The sequence below is a fragment of the Nycticebus coucang genome, chromosome 11 (genome assembly GCF_027406575.1).
Source record: "Nycticebus coucang isolate mNycCou1 chromosome 11, mNycCou1.pri, whole genome shotgun sequence".
Classification (NCBI taxonomy): Eukaryota; Metazoa; Chordata; class Mammalia; order Primates; family Lorisidae; genus Nycticebus; species Nycticebus coucang.
In genome coordinates this window covers 108,258,738-108,267,173 of record NC_069790.1, presented here as the reverse complement: position 1 = coordinate 108,267,173, position 8,436 = coordinate 108,258,738, and the positions used below count along the sequence as shown (strand labels likewise).

Genomic DNA, 8,436 nt, shown 5'->3' with positions numbered 1-8,436 from the left:
TTACACGTAAATTTTGGTTTCAACTTGTTAATTTTTGCAAAAATGTTTATTGGGATTTGGTTTAGATTATGTACAATTTTTAAATAAATCTGGGAAGAGTGTACATCCTAACTTTCAAATTGGCAAACATGATGAATGTCTCCCATTCCTTTAAGCATTCTACAACTTCTGTCAGAAATGTTCGATGATTTGGTGTATAAGCCTTGGACAAATTTTGTTCAATTTATCCCTAAATGTTTCATGTTTTTGATATGCATTTCAAAATATTTCATTTTCTAATTGTTTGTTGTGAAAAATAGAAATAAAATTGATTTTTGTTATTTTACCTGTATCTCACTAGTGTCAGTAATGAGCTTTAGAAACTTTTCTGTGAACTCCTGATATTTTTCTGTGTACATACTTAAGTTATCTGCGAATAAAGAAAATAAAGACAATTGTACCTCTTCCTCTTATGCCTTCCATTTCTTTTTCTGGCCTTATTGTATTGGCTACTGTCTCTAGTAAAATAGAGTGTTATTCTTGTCCTGTTCTTGATTTTATTTGGAAAGTGCTGTAGATTTATCAGAATAAGATATTCATTGATGTTCTTAAATTACTAAGAATTTTTGTTATGAATGGGTGTTGAATTTTGTCAAATGCTTTTCCTATGTGAATTGATGTGTTCCTTGTTTTCTCTACTTTATCTGTTAATATGGTAAATTACATTGTTTGATTTTATAAATGTAAAACAAAAATTGCATTTCTGGGACAAATATCCAATATGATATACCAGATTATACTTTTTATACATTACAGACATTGGTTTGATGATTTTTGTTAAAGACTTTTGCATCATGTTCATAAGAGATATTCTGTATATTTTGTTCTCGTAATGTATGATCAACCTTCTTTGGGTATTTTAGAGCTTATTTCCTGTGTAAGTCAGAGTGAAGCCTAACTTTTTTCTATCTCTTTATTTCTTTCCATGTGGATAGCCCATTCTTTCAGCACCATTTGTTGGGAAGACTTTCCTTTCTCCATTGAAATAAGTTTGATTTTATCTGTGAGTTAATCATTTTGTTTCACATTGTTCTACAAGTCTATCTGTATGCCAATACTACACAATAATCTTGATTATTGTAGCAATTTAATAAGGTCAGATCCTAGACCTGCTCTTCTAAATTGTTTTGCCAATGTAGAATCTTGATTTTAGCAATTCTTGATAAGAAGGACAAGACTGAGGGTCTTGCATCAAGCTATTTAGATTCATAGGAAACTAACCAAAAAAATTCAAATTTATTTAATTTCAGGGAGGAATTATAGCAGGCATTATTGTTTGTTTCCATAATGTTACATCTCTCTTTTGCTGGTGCAGCCTGTGTGGCTATATGCCTAAGGAAGCTGACCTATTCTCTGGTAGGGCTTTGGTGTCTTTTACTTTTAGGCCAAATGTACCTGAAGCTCCTTGAACCATAGTTAAGAGCTTGGTTCACAAATTGAAGATGCATAGTCAAAAGATGGAAAGACCTGAGTCCTTGAAAACTCTAAGGCACTGACTTTACCAACCCATGTTGATTGTGAAATAAATTTCTTAATTATTTAAGCCATTTTCATTTGCATTTTCTGTTTTTTTTTTTAAATCAAAACTAGCATTATCCTTACAAAAATGTATCTAATATAGAAGAAAGGTTTATAATCTAGTCACAGCAATAAAAAAAAGTAAAAGTTTTTTATTACCTTTGAAATGTTTTGGAAAGGAGGAAAGAAATGTATTAATGGGGCCTCCATCACAGTGTGATAGCTTGATGAATTGTCCTTTTACATTCTAGGGATATTGGAGAACTTGGAGTGGTAATCAAGCATCTAAACATCCTGCCAAGTAGGCAGTCCCAAAGACAGGCTGACAAATTTTTCATCAGGTTCTGTCGCATTTTTAAACTCCAGGCTGATCACACTTCTCTTTGTGTTTGCCATTGAAAATCAGCAGCCTCATTTTCAAAACACCCTTAGGACATGTTATAATTTCTATGATTTCAAATCACCTTGTATTAGTTATATTTTAGCCGGGTAATGCTCGTGCCAGGGTCTCATTAATTATACCTAGAAAGGCTGAGAACTGGAGAGAAAGAAGGCTTTAGCAAGCCAAAGTAACTGCTGACAGGAGCTTTTGGGGGCAGAGAAAGTTTGAAAGGGCAAGTTTGGAGTTGGTTATTCTTCACAAGAGACAGGAACAAAGGGAAGACTTTTGTGCAATGGATTAAGGCAGTCGCCTCCTACTGGGATCTCAACCTCATGTGGTCTATTCAGCACAGCCACAGAGACCTTGTTAAACCGGAGTCAGGTTTAGTCACTCCTAATGGCTTCCCACCTCATTCAGTGTGAAAATAAAATTCCCTACCGTGGAATTACTGATGCAGGCCCCTTCTTCCCTAATGTCTATTCCCTCCTCACCAGGTTTCATCCTTCTTCCCTTTCCCCTAAAACTTGGGGCAAGGCCAGATCCCAGGCTTTGGCTTTTGCTTGTCCCTTCGCCTGGGGTTTCTTCTTCCAAATATTTACTTGTGTGCTAAAGTCTTTCATCAAATTTCACCCTAGTGAGACTTTTTCCTCTCAGACCAACACTTTATCTTCCTGCATTGTCTTATGTTTTCCGTGGTATATATTTATCATGTCTTTATAAATATTTAGTTAGTTAATTAGAAACAACAATATAAGACACACGAGAGCCAGGATTTTTATGTTTTTCTTCAGGGTCTTATTTTTTGGAGAAGTTAAGTGCTCAAAAAATGTTGGCCCCTTGAATGAAATAACTTGAACTCTTGAATCAAAAGACCCATGACAATGCCACAGGCTGAAGTCTGGATTTGAGGTTGATCCTTTCAGGGCGAATTTAAAAAAAAATATGTCCTAATTAAACTTTGGTGTAAATGGTGGGTTGAATTAAATTATGACTGATCTCTATCTCATAGATTTCTGGTTATTGAACTAAACACTCTCTCTTTAATCTTTCTTTGTATTTCTAAAATACAATGATAAATAACATCAGAGTTTCTTAATCTCAGCCCTATTAACGTTTTGGGTAAAATAATTCTTTGTTGTGGGGGTCTGTCCTATTTGTTGAAGGATGTTTAGCATCATCCCTGGTCTCTACTCACTAGATCTAGGGAAACCACTTCCCCCAAGTTACGACAACCAAAAATATCTACAAGCACTGTCAAATGTCCCCTGGGGGGCAAAATTACATCCCAGTTGATAACCACTGATGTCATTTTCCTGCATACTTATTTGAATAAAGGGTCATTTTTTTGGTATGTGTCATTTTTTTTATGTAACATATATAATTCAGTGAAATTATATGTGTTGAATATAATTTATAAATTATATGTGTTAACTATAATATAAAAAAACAGTAAAGGCTTTTTCTTTATAGTTAACACATATAATTAAGTAAAAATCATGGGAATCTCATGCTTATTTTATCAACCAAACAGATGAGTACTATAATCAAACAAGCATGGTTCACCTAACTGGTAAGCACCATTTTACATTTGTAGATGTTGAGATATAGTTTAGGTGGAAAAAGAAATTGGATAACCCTTTGTTTAATGGCCTGGAAACTCCCTCCCCACACCCCTCACCCCCCATGGCATGTTGGTAAATGCTGAGACATCTTTTACAATCAAAGGTCTGGGAAAAATGCTAATAAAAATGATAATGTGCATTTCTCCACGATTTATACAGGAGAAGTTAGATTAAAACAAATATTGGTTATTTTATGGAAAAAAATGAATCATAAAAGGAAGATGGATAACCATAAGTTTGTGTGCAGAAGGACGGAGCACAGCTTCCTTATTTATTTATTCCATTTGCGGACTCTAGGTGATAGTGACAACCTAAAGCTGTGGAGGTAAATTTCTGATGCCTCTCCTTTAAAAAAAAAAAAAAAAAGATTCACCACTTGATTGAGTAAAAGCTTTATTTGTAGAATCACTTCTTTGACCCCACTTAATGCCTCTACGGGACATTTCTCCAGATGGCCATCAATCTATGACTCCCAAATCCCAAGCTATTTGCTACAAAACAATGCTTCTAATTTCAAAGTTAGGGATGGTTTTAAGTAAATGTATATATTAAGAATAATATAAGGTGTCGATTTGAAATGAAGGAATGTAAATTCAGAACTATGAGAAATCTAAGTGCATTTTACAACCAGTTGGGGGTGGATGCTATTAAATGACAACCTGAAAAATAAAAATAAGTAAGGAGAACAAGCCAAGGAGCAGGAAAAAACTGGTAAGTGGCAGAAATAGCTCAAAATTTACATTTTGAAAATGTTTGGGGGAAATTTGCGTTATACTTCTCTATAATTTTACACAATATTTTAAAAAATATTTTCTGTATCATTAATATTTATCTATGTGTGACACAATTCTAAATACACTACCCCAATGTCTTTCTTCAAGGGAATGGAATGGAAATTCCAGAAAGACAGGAAGCCCAGCCTCTGAGTTTTACATACTCAGTTTGAGCTACCTTGATGAATCCCCTAAATTGTTAGGTGTCAAAAACATGTCATTAAGTAGGTCACTATAGACACCAAGGGAGCCAAAAAAGGAAAGAACCCCCTAAAGGAAAATGACACTTAATTGGGAACTTTCAGACATCTGTCACTTTGTGACAATTTGGAAAAGTACTTGGCACGTTTTTTGGAGTGCAGGTAAGACGAAACTGACAGCTGGGGTACCTGCCATTTGTGAGATAAGGAGGGCCTGGTTTTGAAAAGCCTGCTTTTTCATACTGTATGTTCTTTTAAAAATTGTGTGCGGCTCAAACCATTATCTCTTATGCCATCCATCTGAAGAATAGATCATGCATAGAGTTTGGAAAAGAAATACTGCGGCCCGTCTGTTTGCTGAAAACTAAACAGTGTTCGGTCCCCTGGCCCTTTGGTTCAAATCCGCCGTCTTGCTCTGCCGGGAGAGGCGGCCCCCCGAGTGTTCTGCTTTTAATAAGCTTCCCAGCCAGCTCGCGCGCGCAGAGCGCTCCCCCCGGGCCCAGCCCGCGTCTCCCTGCCCGCTCCTCTCGTCCCTCCCATTCTGCATTTCCCTTCCGTTCCCTCCCAGTCAGGGCGTAATTGAGTCAAAAGCAGGATCAGGTTCCCCGCCTTCCAGTCCAAAAATCCCGCCAAAGAGAGCCGGAGAGCAGAGCAAACCCAACGTGGAGAGAGGGGAAGAAAGAGACGAGTGAGTCACCGCCTAGAAGGCGCGCAGAGCCGCAGCGCCCCGCAGGAGCGAGCCGGGTACCTGGACGCTGCAGCGGCAAACCTCGCCCCTCTCCACGGAGCCAGCCCGAGCGCGGCGGAGGACGTTTGCAACTCAAAGTAAGTGAGCGGGAACCTGGGATTTCTCTGAGGGGTCTCTGGTGAGTTTGTCTTCACCCGGTGACACTTTCCTGGCGCCCGCTGATGAGGAAGGGTGGTACAGGGCGAGAGACGCTGCCTTATGTCTTTGCATTCAAAACTGACTTGCTCCAGACGCAAACGGAGGCATATTTGGTGGGAGCTAGATCAAGTTAGTTGGGGTGTGGAAGCTTTTGTGGTGTCAAGCACGCGTTTGGACGGTGCTCCAGCTACCAGTCGGACAACAAGACAGGGCGGGCTGGAGCGTGCATCTTTGCTCTTTGCAGAACCTGCAGCTTTAGTAGGTGTGTCTGTGGCTGGATAGTGAAGAGAGAAAGTGGAGCTGCCCGCGGGAGCAGGTCCCCAGGGCTTGCCAGCTGGTGATTTAGCTGGTGTTTCTAGGTAAGACGTGGGCGCTTGTTTCTGCCAACGCTGGCTGACACTGAGCGTTTCTGGCAGAACTGCTGGGTCCTCCTCCTGCCTTATAGATAACCCAGGAATGGTTCCAGAAATGGTTATGCACAAAGTTTAACAGACACTCCTTGAATGCCATCTCATCGCTGATTTGAGGAACTGCCCTGAACACTGGCACTAAAGCTTTTAATTTCACCCCCACATAAACTTAAGGTGTATTTGTTACTAATTTGCCAGATACTTAAAATTTTGTTTTTTCTAGTAAGTTAAAAAAATATTTTTTGAGAAGAATTTATTCAATTCTTCCTTAATACACAGAACTTTAGACTCCTTTTCTCCTTAACACACACACACTCTCAAACACACACACTCGCTAACTTTTCTCTGACACCACACTTGGAGTTTAGTTGCACTCTATTGTTAACCTACCCTGCCTCTGTTAAGAGCTTGGAGATACCTTGAGAAACAGTAGGAGGGTGGGGGAGGCTGCCAGGAGAGAATAAATAACTGAGAAAATACCAAAGTTCTGGTGTTTTAATATCTCTCATCTTGAGGGTTACCAGGCATTTTGCTTCAGTAGCTTGAGAAAGGTGTGTGTGTGTGTGTGTGTGTGTGTCCGCGGCCTCCTGTGCATGTGTGTTGGAGGGAAGGGCCTGGGAGGCGATTTAGGGGCTCCCCAAAGAGCTTTTGAACCATAATGAAGCAATTTCATGTCCTAGATGAATGTGGAACTGATGAAACGGCAGAGTTCGTTTTAGCACCTTGATCATTTGACAAAGAATTGATATGTAGAAATATTAAAAGGTAAGGGGAGTGAAACAGAAGAGAAGTTTCCCAGCAGAGAAAGCAAAGCTTGTGTTTTCCATCTTCATTATGTTCCTTTGAAAATTATGTACTTTAAAGACCAAATCATTAAAAACATTTATAGTCTAGTTGAATTCAAAGGAAGTTAGAGTGGGCAGTATCCTTTTCTTTCCCGTGGGTCTTCAGTTATTTCAATCTGTCAACATTTATACTTTCTCATTTAAATTGGATGATGGATTTTTTTTTAAGTGGCATTCTTTTGTACTTTAAGAAACTTTTGTGTTTTAAGTTCTCTAATTGTACTTTAAACCATTAGAAGGGGAACTTCCCCTGGCGCTGCTCACAGGCTCCTTTGGGACATTTTCCCCCTGAAAAGCCTCTGTAAAGAGCCCCCACCTTAAGCCATAAGCACATAACCCACAGGACAAAGCCTCACAGGTGCTGTGTACCAGCTGTTTGCTGCAGATACGAATGTACTATGTTCTCAAAGCTATGGGCTGTTGAGAGAAAGGAAGCTACTGTTAATATATGGCTTTTAAATTATCTGACTTTAAATGAGGTATTATGGAAAATGAGAACAATAAAAAAATTAACTGTATAGTCTACTATATTAGAGTTCCCCAGATCTCTCTAGTTTATCTCTCTGGTTTAATTGCTTTTTTTTGAAAAAGTCAATATTAGAAATAAAATATTTTAAGCTTAAATGTTCTAGTGCCCTTTGAAGATACTCGTGCTTTCTCACTGAAATGGCATTTTTATATGAATTCTAATTATATTTTTATTTTTTATGTGTTTTTATTACTATTTAAAATTTCCCCAGGAAACTGAGTTTATTGGGCTTGTTCAATACAGTGTGATATTTTGATGATAGATTTAAAGGCCAGAAGTTGGAATTCAGAATACTAATTTCAGTTCTTGAAACGCTTATCCATTTTGATATGCTGGCATAGTGATGAACGCAGTAGTCCTTGACTTCTCCCCTGAAAGTGATGCCCAAATCGAGGCCATCCAGGGGAAGCAGAGTGACCATGAACACCAGCCCTCACTATTCCTCAGGTCAGAAGCAGCAGGCTGAGTAGAGCTCTCCAACCTTTGTTCTATCACTTCCCTGGTGATGCTGAGCTGGGCTTCTCTGTAAGGGTGAAGAATGTTCTGTCCTCTGACTGCTAATGAACAATTGAATAGTTTCTGTCACTTCCTGGCATTAGGCCATGGCATTGCCCTGGGAGGGGTGGTAAAACAATATTCAGATATGGACCTTATGAGCTGGACTTGCTTTTTTCCATCCAGAGTCAATTGGCTTAAGTGGAATTTGGGCCATGGCCTGAGTTTGGAAAGTTGTCCTTCATTCTTGGTGTTCATTTCCACCCACTGGGCCATTTTCCCATCTACTTCAAGCCAGCCTTGTATGTGGCATAGTTTTCATGGTGTCATTACAATATTCAAGAATGTAACATATAATAATATGCCTTGCATTCCTCTGTATTTTAGCATTTAAGAAATAAGAAGTTAAAAGTTCCATAGCTTAAAAAAAAAGTTTCATAGCTTGAAAGGGTGGCTATGATGGAACATGTCTGAGGGTATCCTAATTATGGTAATGATGTAGATTTAATTATGTAGATCCCTAGTTCTTAAGGGGAGGCAGTGAATCATTCATGCTTAAGATATTTTGAGAAATAAGAAATGAATTTCTTCTACTGGGCTTTATTTTTTGAGCTATTTCTTTATAGTAGGTTTAAAGAAAGTGACATCTCAAACAGAAAAAAAGAAATTGTCACAGTGAGTTTTCTAAAAGCAGAATTCTTATATTTTTTGGCTTTCATACATAGCATAACAAAAAA

General features: G+C 38.3%; 1 protein-coding gene across 2 annotated transcripts in view; it reads left to right on the top strand.

Annotated features, from left to right (window-relative positions):
* The first annotated feature begins 4,949 nt into the window (after positions 1–4,949).
* The window catches only part of PTN (pleiotrophin), a 116,196-nt gene continuing 112,709 nt past the window's right edge, over positions 4,950–8,436 (top strand). For both annotated transcript variants that reach the window (XM_053553520.1, XM_053553519.1), the window contains exon 1: positions 4,950–5,359. The gene's annotated coding sequence lies outside the window, so the exon portion shown is untranslated. The remainder of the gene's footprint in view (positions 5,360–8,436) is intronic.